This window comes from Aulonocara stuartgranti, assembly GCF_965226115.1.
Source record: "Aulonocara stuartgranti genome assembly, chromosome: 22".
Taxonomy (NCBI): Eukaryota; Metazoa; Chordata; class Actinopteri; order Cichliformes; family Cichlidae; genus Aulonocara; species Aulonocara stuartgranti.
This window is the reverse complement of record NC_138957.1, coordinates 13,618,698-13,641,594: the sequence shown is the minus strand read 5'-3', so window position 1 is coordinate 13,641,594 and position 22,897 is coordinate 13,618,698. Positions and strand designations below refer to the sequence as shown.

Here is a 22,897-nt window from a genome sequence, read left to right as displayed (position 1 = left end):
TGGTGAAAACCAGAACATATGGGCACATATGGTACAGGCAGGTATGGTTAGCAGAGATACAAATCACTGAAGACCAGGGTTAATAGCTGAATGCATATTCTGTTCTCTTGAGGAAATGTGATTCAGTACAACTTGTCATATGCTTCTTTAAAAGGGCTAAAGGCTTTTTAGCCATAGTAAGCCATCAAACAGCTGTTTGTAAGTCGCCTTGCCATCAAACTCTCAACAACATGCTTTCTGTGTTTGAATGTACTTGGTGTTCATTCAGTAATCTGGCACCATAGACCAGGCCCTTCACTCTGAAGAGTTTGATTATAACAAAAGACGACAGCAACTGCATTTAGGTGCTTATACTTAGAATAGTGTTCTAGTGTTAGTTAGATAACCTCTGCAACCCAACAAGACAACAAATATCTGACTCTAACGCAGGCCGATTAAAATGTCTGCATGGTGCCAAAGTGCATCTGTATTTAAAAGTGCATCCACAAGCAAGTCCTAAGTGTGTTTCTGTGCATTTGTGCCATACCGCTGTGTGCTCAGTAGGAGAAAAAATACCTGTTTTCAAAAGAAATCAACCGTTGAGTGTTCTGAGAATAATTAAAATGAATTTGCCTTAGATGAAGCCTTCATTTTCCATTACTTCCCTCAGTCTAAGTCAGGGATCATGTGGCTTTTAACAAATACAGAAATCCTGCACTCTTGCTTAGTAAAATCCTACTTAATATGCAATGCAGGGCAAGAGGTAAAACGTCTGGAGCCAAACAACTCTGAACCTGTTTGAATGTAGATGAATACTAATAGTTCGACTTTTGTGGCAACGAGGCAGTGCCTATAGCAGGATTTGTTTATACAGACAAAAAGTACAACTTTATTGTTGGTTTAAGTCTTTTTATGGGATCTGGATCCTCCATGAATCTATTTATCCATCCATCCATCCATCCATCCATCCATCCATCCATCGGAACTAGCTCTTTAAAAAGATTATGCAGGTTTCTAATCAGAAACTACTTGATAATAATTGATGGTTTCACAGATTCATTAGCCACTAGCCAGAAAAAAAGCCTTTATTCAGGCTTTGGTTGGCATGACAAACAGCAGACTCTCAGCTCTTATTAGCACATTATGGTTAATTCCTGCTTTTTACTTTTTTATTGATTTAAATATACTCTGATGTGTCAGCTACAGTGAGTCTGTTAACAGTATTAATTCTCTCTGCCACTCTGGTCCTTTTAACACAATGAAAGTATATGAAAATGAAATGCTTTTGTTACTACTGTTTTGAACTCTTCTCTGAACAGATGGGATTATTGATAAATGTTCTAAATTGAAAAGCGGAATCAGGAAATCAGTGGTTACCCAGTGTTTTGAATCCTTCTGTGTTTGTATTTTAACCCTCTCAGGCTCAAATTAAGTTTTTGTTGCTAATGCACAAAAGAATACCTGCAGTGGTACTTCTGAGTAAAAAAAACCTCATAAAATATGTATGTGGGGTAATCAGGTTGTTAGCTTTTAACTGCTACAAATCTGCAACACCTGCCTTGAGAGGGTTAATTGGTTAGCAGATTTAATGATGAAAGACTGCAATTTAATGGCTAAGTTTGGCAACTGGGAAGCTCGGGCAAAACAATTACAATTCTCAAAATGTCATAGCTTTGTATGTAGATGCATAAGACAAAAAATGTATTAGAAACTCTACTAGAAACTCTCACTTGAGGAGTGCTTCACAAAGAAGGCACACCTTGTGTACCACCTACCTCAATCGTAGTCACATATCACTTCAAGCAAAAACCAACAATCCCAAATAGGTCTGTTTCCACAGACTAAATATCCCCAGAGGGGGTGTGAAGAGTGCACAAGAGCTGTCTTTTCTTTTCTCACCTAGTAGTTTCTAATGCACATTCACCTTCAACTGAATTTGACTACAGATAGGGGAAAGCACAGGGCAGCAACACAAAACCCAAAGGGCTCTGAAATTATTTACAAAAGAAAAGCAGTCCAAATGCTTCACTTATACATTATCTATTTACAAAACATCATTATTAATGGAAGAGTAAACAACATTAAAAACTATAAAGGCTTTCCTTGCATTTACTCAACATTTACTCATTGAGGCTTTGACGTGAGATTAGTTTTGATGCCACATTTTAATGCTGTGGGAAAAGTTATTAAATATTCAAACTGTCATAATTACAAACAGTAGCTCAAACTCAAAGCTTGAAGCTTTCATTTGATCAAGCTTGGGAGTCCTTGACCTTCGTTCTCAGCAAATATCTTGTTGATCAAAGGGAAGTCATACATCAGTGTGGGCAGAAAAGGGGAAACATAACAAAGCAAAGTCTCTCAAAAGGGCTGTTGTGCAGTTCATTAGACAAGGACATATTAAGAGAAAAATCTTCAACGTGCTGTAATAGTGTTTAAAGTCGGTTATTAGCTCATTTATTGCAATTCTAACAGTTAGAGGGGAGGTAAACAAGATCAGAGTGTCATGAGTTTAAATAACACTCCCAGTCATCCCAAAGGTAATTACACAGAGGTCAATGAGCAAAGGATGACCCTAAAAAAATAAATGGCCATCAGCGATCAATATTTCACGCTTACACACAGAATCCGCCCCAAACACATACACGCACTTGAACATGCGTCCCTCCCAGGCAACGTGTGGCTAATCTGAACACTCCTCCGGTCTGCTCAAACAGAATGCGGAACCCAAATTACATTTTAATGGCCTTTCCCTCTTATTAGCACCGTGGCATCTTTGCATGCACGAGAACAAGATTAAGCTTTCAACCTTTCTTATCCCTGTGTGGTTTTACCTGGTGTGATCAAAGCTTCCACGCACAGTGCAATTACAAACACGATCATATACATTTCTATTGCACATTAAGCAAGAGTTAAATGGTTAAAAATATCATAAATTTGTAGTAGCTGCATTTACTCATATTTCTCTTTTTAATTAATAATTATCAGAAGGAAACAACATAGACACTCAACTAATACATGAAGAAGAATGCCTTAATATACTTGTTGTTGGCATTAATCACAATCAACTTAATATACTTCATTTTTGTACATAAAAAATCTGTTACTTCAAGCTAGTACGCAACAATAAAACAACTCCCACAAATTTTCACAAGGTTTAATTTATATTATTTTTCTTAGAGTAAGGAAAAACATAGGCCAGTAGTTCTTAAATGTTTTGTGGTTCATCATCTGCACTACATTATTTTAATCAGTCAGTAATAATAATAAAAAAAAACCTCCAAAAGATCTGCCAGCCACAACTGAATGCCTAACTTAGTTTACCTGTACAATCCAATATTATTTTCTAGTAAAAAATATGATTTTAAATCAGTTGGTGTTGATAATATTTAGTTGGTTCAAGTAATGAAGTTCATGCAGGTTTCAGCTGAATATTAATTGTTGTCTATTTGATATATGAATACAAATTCCTTCCAGTACCAGTTTTAAATGCTACAAACTCACTACTTTTTCAGCTTTCATTAAAGAAGGAGACAATCTGTCCTATTAACAAAAAGTTAATATTGATCTATTTTGTTTATGTATTTTTGTTTTTGTATTATTATGTCTTTTGTATGATGGAGTGTTACAAGCAAAGGATTTTTTTCCCACCTTGCAGCAATTTCCATATAGCTCAGGCTGTGTAAAGATGCCCCAGAGACAATCCAGCACATAACAGCAGGGTGCAAGATGCTAGCAGGCAGGGCATACATGGAACGCCAAAATCAAGTGGTTGGCATAGTATACAGAAACATCTGTGCCGAATACAGCCTGGAAGTCTTGAGGTCAAAATGGGAGATGCCCCCTAGGGTGGTGGAGAATGACCGAGCTAAGATCCTGTGGGACGTCCAGATACAGGCGGACAAAATGGCGGTGGCTAACCAACCGGACATAGTGGTGGTACTGATCAATGTAGCAATACCAAATGACAGCAACATCAGGAAGAAGGAACACGAGAAGCTTTAGAAATACCAAGGGCTCAGAGAAGAGCTAGACAAGATGTGGAGGTAACAGTGGTCCCAGTGGTAATCGGAGCACTCGGTGTAGTGACTCCCAGGCTAGGCGAGTGGCTCCAGTAAATCCCAGGAACAACATTGGAGATCTCTGTCCAGAAGAGCGCAGTCCTGGGAACAGCTAAGATACTGCACAGGCCTCTGGTAGAGGACCCGAGCTTGTAATTACCAAGAATAGCTATTTTTTTAATGTTGATACATTGATATCATTTATATATTTATTATTTTGAGATCATATGTATGAAGATCACTTGACAGTAGTCACTGTTCTTCATATCAGGATTAAATGAAATGTAAAGTTGTAGGCGTAAACACTAACAGCTGATAATTGTAACAACAATAACATAATGTTCCTAGCAGAAAATATGTCAGTTCCTTTTAAAACAGCATCTCTCTTTTTTTTTAATCGTGAATACTTCACAAATCACAAAATTTTACAACCTATTTCACTAGATGATAAACATGCATAAATCTTAATCATAAAAATAACTTTCCTTACAATCTATAGCGCAACAATTAGTGTCAGTGCTTTGCTCAAAAGATGGTTATTTAATGCATATTTTACAAACACGCATTGTACAAACATCCATTTAGTACTGCTGTGACATTTGTATTGCAAAGCAGCTCCAGTTGCATTTACACATTTTGAAGAAAGTTCTATACATTTTCAATTTACAGGCTGCATATAAAAGATAAACTTCCTGGTCAAAAAAAGTAAGTAAACACAAAAACGGGGAATGCTGGGCAAAGTGACACGGAAATATACCAAGCAACACAGATGAACCGACGAGGAGCAGAGGTAGACACACACTATAAATACACCCATGGTAATCAGGAAATGACACACAGCTGAACCTAATGGGCATGACGAGACACAGACCTTCAAAGTAAAACAGGAAATTCACAAACTGTTTTACAAACACAAACTCAGGGACACAAACAGAGCACTGGGCGAGAACACAGGTAGGAATAACAAAACACTGCACACAAGAACCAAAACCCTGAGAACAAGAAAACAAGAACTATTCCAAAACATAAGATAATACTAATACTGAACCCAGGACCATGACACCACGAGCCATGAGAGGACAAACGTCTGGTTCTAAAAACGATTCTATGTTTATATACAATAAAAGGAGCTGCTTATCTCTGACTAATAAGTTTATGGCTTTGACAACCAGTTTCAGATGTATGTTTTGACAATTTCCGACAATATGTTTCGCACTAAGTACCGCAGCAATTTCCTAATGTTAAACCTGCTCAACATTTGGCAATTTTTGAATTTATGGTGCAATTTAGACTACTAAAGCAGGATATGCTCGATAAGTTTGCAGTATCCTCAGTTTCTCAGTCAGATACACTCCTTGCTTGTCACTTGAAGTTTAAAAACAGAAGTCCACAAAAAAATATTTTATACACAGTCCATATTTCATATCATTGCACACATAGTAACAGCTGAAGAGCATCAGCTTGTAAGCAAACAGGCATAATTCTCCACAGTAGAAGTTGCTGTATATATCCAGCCTCTCTTTCACTAACTGCATGTATTGCGTTATGGCGTTATGTGTTCTCTGAATGGGCTTTCAACAAAGTGTCTGACTGAAAACATGCCGGTCTAAATTGAATTCACTAGTACAAAGCAGGAACAGCATATTAATTTAATCATTCAAAGATTAATGCATACAAGATAAGTGGTCTTCGTTGTCTAGACCTCATCCATTATTTTCATATTTGGTGACATCTTATTATGCATTATTACCTTCCTGCTTGACACTGGGAATATGTTACTTGCAAAATAAAAGTCATACTGACTGTGAAGCTCAACTATATGTGGGACTGAACTTTTAAATGGCTCAACTGAATTAGGATCCCAGTGAACACCTTGAAGAGAAATAAAAAAAATCAAACAGTTTTGCAGTTCAGTAACTTAGTTTTCATTTGTAAGACTAACTCCCTTGCATACATGTGATACCTTACATGGGGTTGCATCCACTGAGTTGTTGTGAAATATTAACACTGTGATTCACGTTTGCACGCAGTAGCTTGATCAAAAATGATTTCATGTAGCGAGTTAGCTTCCCTTGAAGGCTTTGGCTCTCCTAAGACGTGATACTAAACAGTCCTTCACAGCGAGCTGCTTTTGATAATCTGTAACATTTTTACGGTGTACTGGGAAGTGGTGAAATCTGAGATGAGCCAAAAATGGTTTGTGGTTAGATGGTGATTTCAATTCCCAGTCTCACATCTGTGCTTATTTTTATTTTCCTTTATTTTTTTTTGTTTTTCAAAATCATCCCCAGTAATCTGCTGTTCAAAGGGTAAACACACTAAGTAACATTAGGAGTACTTTTAAAACACACACAGTCGCACACAAGCACACACTTAAGCTCTCACACCACTTGTTGTTCCAATACCTTGCTAAGCCCTTTGGTTTCCACTGTGTTTGGCATTAACTCACCCGAGTGTTGCGATAAACATGATCAGAGATTTCAAGCCCACCACAAAGTCGGCACTACTTTAAAGTTGAATGTCCTATTTTTTTTAAGTTTTGGATTAAAAACATTCATCAAAGGTTTAACTTTTTAGAACTTTTTGGAAAGTTTCACAATATTAAGTGTCACTGAGAATTACTGTAAAGGTTTGCTTCAGCTCTGCAGAAGAACAGAAAGAGAAAAAAATGTGGGTAGCACTTTATGGAAAGGATCCAGGAATTATCATAAATTTATAAATGACACGCATGAAGGAGCATTAATTAATTCCTGCACAGCCTTATGAACCGACAGATACATACATGATTTAACATTATCTAATATCTGTTTTAATGCAAAATCAATACATTCATTTACAGCCTAGTCTGCAGTTAATGAGCTCAAAAACTGACCAGTAATGGTAATAAATGTACGTTTAGTGAGATATCAAATGATTAACTAAGCATAATTTTATCACGTTGTGGGCCTTCATATAAAAAGGCTTAATGCTGGAGAGGAGAGCTTTCCTGGTCATCAGGAATGCTTTTTCAAGGACAAACGAGCAAACAATATTCATGGATCTGTTTTATTTATACGGCACAAAGGTAGACCAAGTGTGCTCTACACAAACTGCATAAATATAATTAAATAACAGGTTAAGGTTGTTTAATCAATAGTTGCTCTAAATGCCTTTTTCCATGAAATTAATGTGACTATGGCCTTCTGACTTTTCAATACAAGTGAGTCAATACTGAGGGAAAGAAGAAGAGAATCGGTCAGGGAGACAAAAACAGCCTGACTGAAGGTCTCGGATCCACAGGGAGATGCTAGTGTTGATTAAGAGACTAATCAGGTACAAGCAAAAAAAAAAACACACACACACACACACACACACACACACACACACACACACACACACACACACACACACACACAGGAGAGCCATATAGCTGTAAATTAGTTAGACTGAGGACCTGAAGAGGTGATGCGATGCTCTTTAACATTAGTAAATATGAAATGCTTGATAGTTTCAGAACATTGATTGATATATTTTGTAATAAAAAGCACCTCTCAGCTGCCTACAGCTGCCTGTTGAGACCTTCCTAATTCCAAAAAATGGGACTTGACTTAACACACAAATAAAAACACAATGCAATAATTTGTAGATGTCACAAGCCCTATTTTATTTACAACACACAAAAAAACCATATCAAATGTTCTCGTGAAAAATTTGAACTTGATGGCAGCTAAACATCTCAAAAAAGTTAGGACAGGGGCAACAAAAGGCTGGAAAAGTCAGTGGTACTGAGTGATTGGGTGATTGGGCATATAAAGAGCATCTTAGAGAGGCAGGGGAGTTCCTCAGAAGTAAAAAAAAAGTTAGAGGTATACCAATCAGTCAAAAAGAACTGTTCTCCTTATTCTAAGTCATTAAATAAAACTGCTAAACACTAAATGTCATGGTTAATCTGCTTCCTCTTGTCTTTCGGCTGCTCCCTGTAGGGGGTCATAAAAATCCACAGAGACTCCTGTCTGACCTCATCTGTCAGCATGTCCATCACCAAAGCAAACAAGAAGGGGCTCAGAGTGGTTCCCTGATGTAATCCCACCCCCACTTTGAATCCATTTGTCCCACACCTTACCGCTGTCTCGCCGTCCTCATGTCTTGCACCTATCTCATATGCTTCTCTGCTCATGCTTGGTTTTGCCTCAAAGGTATACCTTTCTTTCCAAATTATTACCCACATTTTCTGGCCTCTTTTTACCCAGTTACATAAAGTTCAATTACTGCGCTATAACCAAGATAATCACTTGGATATTTATTATTTTATGTGTTTAAAGTTAAGTGTTAATAACTTGCAGGTTCTGTATTATTACCACCTGTTATCCACTTTGTCATTCTCCTATTACAAAATTGTAACTGAGCTACAATAGAGTGCCACTTTTAACAGTATAGTTTTGGACAGACCCACAAACTGCAGAAGAAGACACTGATATAGATAATAATGTGAATGCCTTAGCTGTTGCATTAAATAATGAAATGTTGTTGCATCCATGCAATGCTGCTAATGCAAGTGCATTCCTAACAACACATGAATTATTAGGAATGCAAGTGCATTCCTAATAATTCATGTCTTATTAAATTACTTATTTATTTGTTTTATTCAGTTATTTGATTTTTCATATATGAAGTAATGTATGAATTCATTATAACCTATCTTTCCTTAGCATAATGTGAGGTTAGCATAAACCATTTAAGCAAGTAATGTGTAAAATGTAAATTAAATTATGAATGTAAATTATAAATGCTCCACACAATTCTTTTGTGCCTAATTGGTGTTGGTGAACCAAGCGACCTGAATCTTTCTGACCTGAGTGTAGGGTGAAGACTAAATAATTATTTATTCTAATTTGCAAGCTGGTTTTTCTGTCTCAGAGTTGTGCTAAGTTGTGTTTTTTGTGCAATTATATTGTAACTTACTGACAAAATTACTTATAGTTTTCCAAACAAGACAAACAGACTAAAACAAAAGAGGACAAGAAAAAAAAAACATAACAAATATTAAAACCATCCTTTTGTGCTCCTTTAATCGGTTGCTCATACACTCTTTCCATGTCACCATCATGCCTGATGTTAAGGACAGGGACTGGTGCTTCTCATGATCAGAACAATATTTTCACACACTCTGTCACTAGCAATCAGTGGAGAGAAGAGGGGTCTAATCAGAGAATATCTTAATGTGTAAATCTTGGTTTCATGTCTTCAAAGATTTGCCATCTACATGCTTTGCCATGGAACAACGTAGAACACACCACACCTGGTCATGAAACTGCTTGTTGGTTGAATTATTTCTGAAGTTTTGAAAACGGAGAAATCTGTTTCAAAATGATTCTATTTGGCTAAATAGTTAATGCAATACTTTTGTTAAACCCCATGAATTAAAGCTGAAAGTTTGCACATTGGTAAGCTGATTTTAAAAGACTTTGGTGGTTTAAAAAAATTTGAAATGTCTAAATCTTTCTATACCAAACTAATATAAGCAGAGTAAATTTTAAAACAGAACAGTATGAGGTTGTTATAAGTAGTAAACAAAAAGGCTAACATAAATATATACTTTTTAATAAATCAAAAAAACCTTCTCTTTTAAGTCCCCTTTTAATTAAAAAAAAGTAGGATTACTGCATGTTTGATAGGAAACTACATCATTTTTCCATTTACATACACAATGCACATGTATTTATTATGTATTTATGTACATAAAATAGACTGTAAAAATTGACATATCCACTCATTTTGAACCCTCTGACATGTTTTATGACGTTGTTGTTGCTGTTTGTTTAGTTTTTTTCCCCTGGTGCAGGGGTGACCACATTTACAGGAAATACTATGTTATCAGCTGTTGCTAGCAAGATTAGGTTATAAACAGCATCACTGTTCAGATACAATGCAGAAATGCATATATATTTATATATATATATATATGAGCAGCTGGATAGCGTAGTGGTTAAACTACACGCCTTTGGAACAGAGGATCGCAAGTTCGATTCCTGCCTGGGGCGTCTGTATCCAGTAAGGGTCTTAAGGCTAGACCCCCTATGCTAAGCAAGCCTACCGCAGACATGAGCGAGACAGATAAATATGAAGGCATGCCGGCTCGGACGTCGCCCGGATCAACAAGGTCCGCGTCAGGTGTTGAGGAACCAGGGCACCCTGACGAAAAGTGGGCTACTGGAACAAGAAGGCATCGGTGGGCAAGGGACGAAAACAGGGCGTTGTTGGAATGCTACTACGCAAGTAACCCCGGCGGAAGGGGCTACATGAATAGGATGAGGGACCTATGGATTCTTCGATACCCAACATCCACAATGACGGCGAAACAACTAGTAGCTCAGTGTTCCAACATTCGAAAGAAGGGACTGCTCTCACAGCTAGAGATTGACGAGGTACAACACAAATGCTACGGCAAGGAGGAGTCAGGACGCCAGGTCAGGGGGGAGATATCATCACCCCCACCCGAGATTGGGTACATAGCCCCAAGTGCGATAGGAGAAGGATCGTTGAGTGCGAGAGGAACTGACCTGAAAAATAGGATCATGGCCAAGCTTGAAACCTGGCTCCCCCGTAGCCGGTTACCAAGATTACGTGAAGTACCCTCAGAAGGTCTGCTAGATGATGTTAATGCAGCACTACGGACAATACCTACAACCACGGTTACCGACACTAACAAGCTGATCTACAATACGGCAGCAGTGATCAGTGAGATGCTTGGCTACAAGTTGAACAGCCACAAGGGGCAGTACCCTCCATGGAGAAGGAGGCTAGAGGGCAAGATCAAAGTAGCACGGAGGGAGGTTAGCCAACTAACGGAGTTGCAGAAAGGTGCGACAAATAAGGTGCCTAAGAAATACAGCAAGCTGTCCATACCTGAGGCCTTGGAAACTGCCAAGCAAAGACTCACAGCCTTGGCCAGCCGCTTGAGGAGGTACACCAGAGAGATAGAAGGCAGGAGAATAAACCAGCTGTTCTCCACAGAACCAGCAAAGGTGTACTCTCAGTGGCAAGGGAATAATAAGAGAACAGCACCACCAAGGCTGGAGACAGAACAATACTGGAAGAGCATATGGGAGAAGGATGCAACCCATAACGGCAATGCTCAGTGGCTAGAGGATCTGAGGGCAGACCACAGCGACCTCCCTGAACAGGGTCCAGTAACCATCACAGTGGCAGATATCCAAGAAAGGGTCTCCAGTATGAAGAGTTGGACAGCACCAGGGCCCGACATGGTTCACACCTACTGGCTGAAGAAGCTGACTGCACTCCACGAGCGTCTGGCAGCACAAATGAACCAGCTGCTAGTTAACGAAAGACACCCGGAATGGCTAACTGAAGGCCGGACGGTCCTGATCCCCAAGGACCCCAAGAAGGGACCGGTCCCCTCCAACTACCGACCAATAACCTGCCTCAGTACTACATGGAAGCTCCTGTCAGGCATCATATCGGCTAAGATGAACAGGCACATGGGTCAATACATGAGCGGGACACAGAAAGGAATTGGCAAGAATACCAGAGGTGCAAAACACCAGCTACTGGTAGACAGAACAATCAGCCGAGACTGCAAGACCAGACTGACCAACCTGTGCACTGCCTGGATTGATTACAAGAAGGCCTATGACTCAATGCCCCACAGCTGGATACTGGAATGCCTAGAATTGTACAAGATCAATGGGACCCTAAGAGCCTTCATCAGGAACTCAATGGGGATGTGGCGTACAACACTAGAGGCCAACTCCAAGCCCATAGCACAAGTCACCATCAAGTGCGGGATCTACCAAGGAGATGCTCTGTCCCCACTGCTGTTCTGCATAGGCCTGAACCCCCTCAGTGAGATCATTAACAAGACTGGCTACGGATACCGACTACGGAACGGAGCAGTTGTCAGCCACCTCCTGTACATGGATGACATCAAGCTGTATGCCAAGAGTGAACGAGACATCGATTCACTGATCCACACTACCAGGCTATACAGCAATGACATTGGAATGTCGTTCGGACTGGAGAAGTGTAGTCGGATGGTAACAAAGAGAGGGAAGGTAGTCAGAACTGAGGGGATTGAACTACCAGAAGGCAACATTGCAGACATAGAGGACAGTTACAAGTACCTGGGGATCCCGCAGGCAAATGGGAACCATGAAGAGGCCGCTAGAAAGGCTGCAACCACCAAGTACCTTCAGAGGGTCAGGCAAGTCCTGAGGAGTCAGCTGAATGGTAAGAACAAGATCCGGGCCATCAACACATACGCCCTGCCCGTGATCAGATACCCTGCTGGGGTAATAAGCTGGCCAAAGGAGGAGATAGAAACCACTGACATAAAGACAAGAAAGCTCCTTACCATGCATGGAGGGTTTCACCCCAAGTCCAGCACCCTGAGGCTGTACGATAAGCGGAAGGAAGGGGGCCGGGGACTGGTGAGTGTCAGCACCACAGTCCAGGATGAGACAAGGAACATCCAAGAATACATTGGGAAGATGGCCCCAACTGACCGAGTGCTCAGTGAATACCTCAGGCAGCAGAAACCCAAGAAAGAGGAGGGAGACGAGGAACCATCATGGAAGGACAGGCCCCTGCACGGTATGTACCACCGGCAGATAGAGGAGGTGGCTGATATCCAGAAATCCTACCAGTGGCTGGACAAAGCTGGACTGAAAGACAGCACAGAGGCACTAATCATGGCAGCACAAGAACAAGCTCTGAGCACAAGATCCATAGAGGCTGGGGTCTATCACACCAGGCAAGACCCCAGGTGCAGGCTGTGTAAAGATGCCCCAGAGACAATCCAGCACATAACAGCAGGGTGCAAGATGCTAGCAGGCAAGGCATACATGGAACGCCATAACCAAGTGGCCGGCATAGTGTACAGGAACATCTGTGCTGAGTACAACCTGGAAGTCCCGAGGTCAAAATGGGAGATGCCCCCAAGGGTGGTGGAGAATGACCGAGCTAAGATCCTGTGGGACTTCCAGATACAGACGGACAAAATGGTGGTGGCTAACCAACCGGACATAGTGGTGGTAGACAAACAGAAGAAGACGGCCGTAGTGATCGATGTAGCGGTTCCGAATGACAGCAATATCAGGAAGAAGGAACACGAGAAGCTGGAGAAATACCAAGGGCTCAGAGAAGAGCTCGAGAGGATGTGGAGGGTGAAGGTAACGGTGGTCCCCGTGGTAATCGGAGCACTAGGTGCGGTGACTCCCAAGCTAGGCGAGTGGCTCCAGCAAATCCCGGGAACAACATCGGAAATCTCTGTCCAGAAGAGCGCAGTCCTGGGAACAGCTAAGATACTGCGCAGGACCCTCAAGCTCCCAGGCCTCTGGTAGAGGACCCGAGCTTGAAGGATAAAACCGCCCGCAGGGGCGTGCTGGGTGTTTTTTTTTTATATTTATATATATATATAAATACTAAATTTTAAAACAACAAACATTAGATCACAAATGTCTTGGGTGGTCTGTACTACATATTACACTGTTTTATTTGTGAGATAATAGCATTAAAAAACTCCATATGGCTTAGAGACATGAATGGTACTAACTGATGAGTTGTGAAACCATTTACCCCCTGTAGAGTGGTTAATCTTTGAAGTCAGCCATTATAACAATTGAGTCTTTGGCACATCCTTGGAGCCAGCCGCAAGTGGTTATTCAAGGAACTGCACGCATAGTGGTTTACACTGATACTCTACTGTTTTTCCTTCTGTGCTAAACTCAATGCCTATAATGCTAGAAAAGCTAGCCAGTATCTGCATATGTACTACTCACACAGACCTGGGCCCTATTTCAGGAAGCCGGTTTAGAAAACTTAGAGTGAAAAACGATACTCAGGGTTGAGTAACCCCGAACTGTCCAACTCGGAATATTCGGTTTCAGAAAGGCTGATAACAATTAGTTCAATCAACGCGGAGTTGCTTTAACCCCAAGTGAAGCGCGCGCACGAGGATACATAAAGCCCTGATAAGCGGAGCACAGAGTAAGCGAGTCACCATGGAGACGGAGGGAAAGAAGGCGCGGTCAATGTATTTTACAGCGCTTGAGGCCGAAATTCTGATGGCAGCATATGCCGATAACATGCAAATTTTGCAGAAAAAAAGGTAACACAGCCTCAGCTGCAAAAGAAAGGGAGCATGCATGGCAAAACAAAGCCGACAGAGTCAATGCGTGAGTGTTAATATAAACATTGATCTAGGGATTTCCACCCATTTAACACGTTATTTTATCATATGTTATTTTATTTGTTATTTTATACATTTTATTTTGTGATGTGATGTGAGCGCAGGTGCAACCCAACAGGCCCCAAACGTTCCTGGCAGCAAGTAAAAATGAAATATAAAAATATAGTCCAAACAGGTAAGGTGTAATTGTATTATGAGCCATAGTGCTTGGTCTGTTTGTCCGATGTAAATCGATTGCAGTTAGAGGCTACATTAATTTTCTTTCTGTAAGCACTTATTGAAATTATCTGAGCACATTACAAGTACATATTTGCTTACTCTGTATGCTCAAATGTGACCCGTTATAGCCAACAGAAAAAAAGCGGAGGCCCGAAAAACAGGTGGGGGTCCTCCACCACCACCACTCACAGAGGCTGAGCAGTTGGCCCTCAGCCAAAACAGTGGGCGCCCTGTGGCTGAAGGCATCTCTGTGGGGACATCCTCTGAGTCAATAACCCCGCAAGACACAAGTGCCTACATAGGAGGTAAATTCAAAATAATACATGATGTGCATACATCCTTTCTTCACAGTCACCTTTGCAGTGCTGCTCATTCATTTGATAAACTCTTTACCATAATGGATTATTTTGTAGTGAAGTTATTTTCCTACTGATTTTGCCTTCCCTCAGTCTTGGTTGTCTTTGAGAGCATAATGACAATGAAGTGTAAGCTGAGTGCTATATGTTTGTTAATTGCCATTTGGTCCCTTGTAAGTTATAAGTGACCTGTATAAACCTCATATTCTATCAGTTGATGGTGGTGGTGTACTGCATCTGGTGCAGCCTCCTGTTGAGCCAGACCAACATGCAGTTGTGAGTAATACTCCACAGATTATATGAGTTTACAGTAGAACAGCAATGTTGTTTATTTCTTTACTGCAGGAAAATAATGAAGAAACATTGACAGCTGTTACAGAGGAGGAAGCAACAGAGACACTTTATGAGGTTTACATCTTTTAATACTTTGTGTACAGGAAATACAGGCGACCAATAAAGCCAGTTGAACAGAAAATCTGTTTATTCTTCTTTCAACATGTTGAGGTGATGGGTCAAAAGAAATGATTGTGACATATGGTGTCTCTGACTGCGCTTCCATCTTGTATGTCCGTGGGAGGGTCAGGATGTTCATGGTTTGGATCACTGCTGATGTTTGGTTCAGAAGGACAGTGTTCTCCTCTAATTGTGGCAATGTTGTGAAGAATCACACATGCCACAATAATGTCACATGCCCTTTCTGGGGTGACCCTGAGTCTTTGCAGGCACTGGAACCGGGCCTTAAGCATTCCGATAGTCATTTCAATTCTGGCTCTTGTCCTGCAATTAGCCAGATTATATCGCTGCTGTGGGCCCGGTTCAGGGTCAGGGTAAGGGGTAAGCAAATAGGGTAAACATGGATACCCCCTATCACCAAGCAAGTAGCCAGTGAACTCTCCTAAGACAGAAGGATACACTTCAGTTCAAATGTCCCTGTAGCAATTGGTCTTTATATATTTTAAAGTATTTTCAACTCACCATGTCCAAATTTTGTGCTCAGTGTACATTCACGGAATATTTGTGAGTCATGGACAGAGCCTGGCCACTTGGCTTCCACATTTGTGATAATGTTGGCAGCATCACATATGATCTTCACAGTGCAGAGAACACAAATTAGCATCCATTACTATAATGAAATAATTTGTTAGTTTGAAATGCTACAGGGAACTATGTACCTGTACATTAATGCTGTGGAAAGACTTCCTGTTCACATAGTCTCCTTCATTTACTGAAGGAGCAATGATTGGAATGTGAGTGCCATCTGTACAGCCAATCACGCCTGGGAACCGTGAAAATAAATGTAAAATTTATGTAGTAGTCCAAGCATCACCACATCATAAATTAAGTTTTGGTCATCCTGCTACCTGCAATTTTGTGGAATCCCTCTTTGATAAATCTTGTGGGTCTATGACCGGGGAACACAAACGAGTACAGGAGACGTTTCAGTGCAACTGTAACATTCCTGACTGCCCGACAGACGGTAGCCTTGGAAACGTGCTCAGCGTCACCAATATTGTACAGAAAGCTCCCGTTTGCAAAGAAACGGAGTGCGGTACAAAGAATATGTAATGGACTGAGCGCATGTCCGCAATGTGTCACATGCGCAATATATGGCCTGAGGATGTTATCCAAATAACTCATTGATTGTGCTGAGAAACGGTAACGTTTGCACAGGAAATCATCAGGTAATGATAAAATGTCCATACGCGCTCTGATCACTCTCTCCCGGCGGAGAGCTCTGCGGAGTATTTGGGCTTCAAGATCTACTGGCTCTTCAAGGAAGGGACACGCCATGTCTGACACTTCCTACTGTCAGGTTTCCGACAAAGAGGCGGGGACAGTCAGGGTTAGTTGTAGTAAACCTGCTAGGGGGCAGGTTAGCTTCACGGAGTGTGTCGTCATAGTGACTCACTCAGGCTTCAGCTGAACTCGCTTTGTGAAACCGAAAAACCAGAGTTTTCGTTAACTCAGGGTATACTTAGTCAGACTTTGCACTAAACCGGCTTCCTGAAATAGGGCCCTGGCTGTCTCCTCTTTATGACAATTATTAGGTGAATGAGACGGAATCTAACTAAATTGAAATGAGTTTGGTTGAAAATGTGTGCACTTTTTTAGGAAAAACAATGCATATTAGAACAGCATATTACAGTTTTTCTCGATTGGTTTGGCTCATTTCTTGAAACCGAGATGACATTCTCAAAATAACATGGACAAATCTCCAAACCACCTTGCAATTGTTCACAACAGAATGTCATTTTTCATTGGTTTTATCAAATTGCAAATGCTTTAGTACATGTCTCAAGTGACTCTGTGCTTCTTTTCAAATGATTATGTACAAGTAGCTACAGTTAGCACTAGGGATGGGTACCGGTGTCCGGTGCCATGATGGCACCGGTTCTGACATAAACGGTAGTAACCAGACCGAAAAGCAGCGCACATTTCGGTGCTTTATTTCGGTGCTTTTTTTTCCTGAGCTGTGATACACTTTTAGCCAATCATTTTACGTTTCCGAGGATAGTAGGCGGGGCCAGGTACGTACGTTCTGTTAGCGCAGAGCTACAGATTAAAAATGTCCAAGGCGAAGCGGTTAAAGGTCTGGCTGTACTTCATAGCAAAATATGCAAACTCAGCAGCAACAAGTGCTTTAAACTGATACTGTGATACTATCAAAGGAGGTAACACCTCGAATCTCATGAAACACCTGGCGACGCATAGCGTTTTTTTAAAAGCCGAGAAATGCGCCGTATTTGATGGCAGCAGCAGCCGTTCTTCTCTGCGTGAGTAGCTTAATGTTGTTCTTGTGTGATTTACGTTGAGTAGGCTAACCACGTTATTACATTAATGCATGTAAGGTGAACTAGCAAACATCATCATAGCTACATGCGGCTGTCTTCTTGTTTGATGGCAGATACTCTCTTCACCCTGGCCAAAAAGGCTAAAATGACCAAAGAAGAAGTGGAAAACAGTTTTTGGGTTTTTGGACAAAGTTTGTGTTTTTTCCATTGATTAAGCACTGCTTCCAGCCATGAGTGATACCATATATGCCCCATAGCTGCAGAAAAGGCTAACATTGTTATCTTTTTACAAAAAAAACAGCTGAACATGAGAGGTTTTTGGACAAAGTTTGTGTTCTCCATTCTTTAAGCACCGGTTTGAGCACCGTTTGAGCACCGGCACCGTTTCAAAAGTACCGATTTGGCACCGGTATCGGATAAAACCTAAACGATACCCATCCCTAGTTAGCACAATGAGCCCACATTTAGCACATTTTCCAAAAAAATAGATCTTGGCGATCTAAACTGTTTAGTTGATTTTTCAGTGAAATGGTTACTCACTCCAAAACATATCAGCATGGTTTCATTGTGTAAGTCATCATATGCACAATTGTCTGTTCAACTGTTAAAATTAGTCAAAGATATAATACCATGAAAGAATATCTTGGAACATTTGATAAAGTTATGACAGTACTTGACAATCAATCAGGTGAAATTAGAACTAACGAAGGAGCAGCTTCCCACATCTCAGATGACCAATCAAACAGGTTGTTTAGATACCTGACAGGTGTTGTCTATGATTATGACTGCTGCCAAAAGTATATAGACAGAGCTTGGCCCGGGGCCAGTTTCATTTGCAGTGTGAACATGGAAGCACCTCGCCAAGTACAACAGCAACTTCCTGCTCGAGGAAGAGGAGGAAGAAGAAGAGGAAGAGGAGGAGTGAGAAAGCGTGGAGGAATATAGGGGGAAGAGGCCGGGGAGCACGGAGGCACCATGATGTCCCAGATGAAATCCGGGCCACCCTTATTGACCACGTTATAAACCATTGCCTCACAATGGCAGAGGCAGGTTGCCGAGTGCAGCCTAATGTGCCTCGGTCTACAGTCTCCTCCATCATCCAAACCTTTCGCAGAGAAAACAGGTACAGAACTATGCTATTGAACTATTCAGTGTTGGTGTGTGTGTAGGCCTAGAGTACTGTAATATCTTCATGTGATGTTATATGATACTATAAAAATGACAAAGAAAAAAAAATGGAGAAAATACTGTGAATAGTATTCCAGTCACTGTGCAGTGCATCACACTTTTAGTACCATAAAACAGCAGTACAATTACATTGGTAACTCATTTTGTAACAAATTTACAGTGTTGACCTTTGACTTGTATGTCTAGGATTGGACGACAGCCTCAAGTGGGTGGCAGAAGAAAACTTCTAAATGAACAACAAGAACGAGAAATATCCAACATGGTCATTGCAAATACTGCCATCACACTGAGACAGATTCGTAATGCAATCCTGCTAGACAATGTAATGTTCCAAAATATAAACTCTATCAGCATCTCCACAATAGACCGGGTATTGAAGAAACATCAGATGACCATGAAACAGATTTACAGGGTACCATTTGAGAGAAACTCTGACAGAGTGAAAGGGCTGCGGTACCAGTATGTGTCTTCATGACAGGAAGTACCGGCCATGAAGATAGAAGACAATGTTCTTTTAAACTGTGTTAAAAGTCATTGTGGTTTTGATTTGACGTATGTAGATATTCTGTCTGTGACGTATGAAGGGGCGTCGTTAATTCAAACCCTGATGCTATAAAAATCTGTGTATGCTTTGATTAAGTCGAAGATTAATTCCTGTCTGTGTACAGAATGGTCTTCCCACGTGTGTGTTCATTAAAATCAATTGTTTGACCAAGATCTTCTGGACCTGGTTGTTTGTACTCTCCTTCCTCAATTATGTGAACCTTAACACTATCATTGTAACACTATTACAGTAAGACATGGTTACCACTGTTTTTTTTGTTTTGCGTTATCCTTTTTACCTTCAGAATCCAGCTTTGTGTGACTAGAGCATTTTGCCTAGAAATTGTCTTCAGTTTTCCACTCCCTGTTTTTACAGTACTTTAGATCCTCCCTGCAGTATCTGTTGACTGATTAGATTTATTTCTATTCTATCCGGTTCAGATAGAGGGGGAGGAGGTGGAGGTGGTCAACAAGTACAAGTACCTCGGGCTGTGGGTGGACAATAAACTGGACTGGTCATGCAACACAGAGCACCTGTATACAAAAGCCCAAAGCCGACTGTACTTCCTCAGGAGGCTGAGGTCTTTTAACATCTGCAGGAAGCTCCTGAGGATGTTTTACCAGTCGGTGGTTGCTGGAGTACTTTTCTATGCTGTGGTGTGCTGGGGGAGCAGCACAGCAAAGAAGGACTCATCCAGGCTGGAGAAACTGATCAGGAGGGCTAGCTCTGTGGTCGGCATGAAGCTGGACACTCTGGTGACAGTGGCAGAGAAAAGGACATTAAAGAAACTGATGGACATTATGGACAATGCCAGACATCCTCTGCACACGGCCATTAACAACCAGAAGAGTCTGTTCAGTGACAGGTTGCTTCTCCCAAAGACAAGAACTAACAGACTTAAAAACTCCTTTGTCCCACACGCCATCAGACTGTTTAACTCCTCCCTGGAGGGGAGAGGGAGGGGAAACAGGAGGACAAAGGAGGGGGGAACAACTAAGCTGTAGTGCCTCTTCACCTCACTGTGCAATACCTTTTGTGCAATACTTTTGTAAATAGTCAACGGTGCAATAGACTCAATACTTGAAATGTGCAATTCACTTGTATTTTTATTTTTATTCCTATTTATTCTATTTATCCCCTTCGTATATTTTATTTATATTGTCTCTGTATTTATATATATATATGTGTGTGTGTGTGTGTGTGTGTATTATATATATATATATATATATAATATTCTGTAACTCTGTAACTTCTGTCGGTGCTGTGCTTTTTTGGAAATCGAATTTCCCAGAGGAACCCACCCGAGGGATTAATAAAGTTCTATCTAATCTAATCTAATCTAATCTAATCTATTGTAGAGAATAATGGCATTAGAAGGCAACGAAACCCCTCACATCCTAGTGTTCGTTGATGAAGCTGGCTTCAACCTGGCCAAAGGTCAAAGGCGTGGCCGTAACATCATTGGCCACCGAGCCACTGTGGATGTCCCAGGCCAGCAAGGAGCAAATATAACAATGTGTGCCGCTATATCAGAAAGAGGTGTGGCCACACACATTCCCAGTTTAGGGCCCTACAATACACAAAAGCTCAATTTTTTGGACCACCTTTATACTGATCTGATCCCAGAAAATGAGAGAGGTGAAGAAGGACCTCAGCTACCACATTATGTCATTGTGTGGGATAATGTGAACTTCCACCGCGGCCCACGCATCAGAACCTGGTTCACCACCCATCCCCGGATGCTAATGGAGTTTCTTCCACCTTACTCTCCTTTCCTAAATCCAATTGAGGAGTTTTTTTCAGCTTGGAGGTGGAGGGTGTATGAGCATCAGGCTCAAGACCAGAGGGCCCTGCTGCATGCAATGGATGCTGCATGTGAGGACATCCCAGGGGATCAATGTAGGGGATGGTTGAGACATTCACGCCGTTTCTTCCCTCGCTGCATCGCAAGAGAAAATATCCGTTGCGATGTGGATGAGAATTTATGGCCTGACAGAGAGCAGCGCGTCGATGGCCAGGGGGATGATGATGGTGGCCAGGAAAGAGAGGGTGACAATGGCGACCACTGAAAATATTACTGTACTATAGTTCTGAAACTTTATTTACAGTATGGTAGGCTAGAGGTTTTTTTTTTTTGTTTTTTGTTTTTTTGTTTGTGTTTATAACTGTTCACATTTACAGAATCCTGTATATGTTTTCTTTTCACAGTATGTTCTCTAATGTTAACATTTCTTTGTACGAATAAAAATGTTTACAGTTTCCTTGAGTATGAGTGGTTTATTGGAGGCTGATTTTACTGTAAAATCTTTTAGTTTTATTCATAGTGGTATTCTGTTGCTAGACCTGTGCCTCAGTGACAAAACGTCTAAGCATTTTGACTTGCAGTGCTTAAACAATGCCAAAGGTATAATGCATTTTGGGGGCATTGACTATTTATATGAGAAGGATATTTAGTTTTGACACATGGATAAACTCTTTTGGGAGAGATATGAGCTTTTGCAGGGGATCCATGGTGTTGTGCTAAACCATCCAGGTTATTTTGACAAAAGCACTAAATGAATGCACATCTGCCAAGGCACTTGAGAAGGATCTGTGCTATTTTGACTGTACTGACCTTTTATATGGGAAAGGAATCTGCTTTTGAAGCATGGACGAAGAGTTTGGGGAAAGATATTTGATTTTGCTAGTGAGCTATAATGTTGGGCAGAACTGTAAGACTGTTTGGCCAAATGACCTTATGGTTTTGAGATTGTCATCTCGGTTTCAAGAAATGAGCCAAACCAATCGAGTGAAACTGTAATATCTCCTTTGCATTAAAAATACACTAGCTTCCTTCCTAGCTTCCTTCCCAAATGGAAATGACTTCACATTTTACAACAAGAGACGAAATTCCAGGCATTCATCAATATGATATCACAGTCATCATCATGCATTTCTAAAATCTCTCTTCAATGAAGCTGAACTATATCTCGTGTGATTTCTAGATTTGTAGAAAATTTATGAACAACCGCTAATTGCCTATGGCATGGTGATTAGCTGTTTCACACAGGATACATCCCATGGTCCCAAAACCCATAATCAGACACTGGATGGAAGCTACTTTGAAAGTCTGGTTTATGTGAAGAAGCCCATATTTCTAAATTATATACTTTGACCAAGAAATATAGAACTACAGTCTAATAATCTAATTGTACCTGTATTTGTTTTAATATAAAAGCCGACTAAAATAAATATGATGCAGTTATATTTCATCCTAAGGCAATATAGACCCACCCAGTTTAAAATTCATTTATTCAACACGTTCCTCTGTACTGTAACAAGAGAGGAAAGATTTCACGTTAACAACACATTGAAATTATTTAAATGCAGGAAGAGCTCTGCAAACAAACTCATCTACATTATAAATAAAACAAGCACATGTAAGCACTTTCTCCTTCCTTACAACAATACAAGACTGCCCTGCTCCTGAACTAAAGTGAAAAAAATAAAACATTGCCTCAGTATGGATAAATTCCCTAAATATAAGCAACAAAGTTGAGACAAAAGACCATGTATGATATGATATGATATGA

General features: G+C 40.7%; 1 protein-coding gene across 1 annotated transcript in view; it reads left to right on the top strand.

Moving 5' to 3' along the window:
* LOC309698147 (uncharacterized protein) overlaps positions 1-13,423 on the top strand; it is a gene marked incomplete at its 5' end in the record, with an annotated part of 140,826 nt that extends 127,403 nt beyond the window's left edge. The window contains one exon of the mRNA XM_082520459.1: positions 13,396-13,423. The remainder of the gene's footprint in view (positions 1-13,395) is intronic.
* Between the last annotated feature and the right edge of the window lie 9,474 nt (positions 13,424-22,897).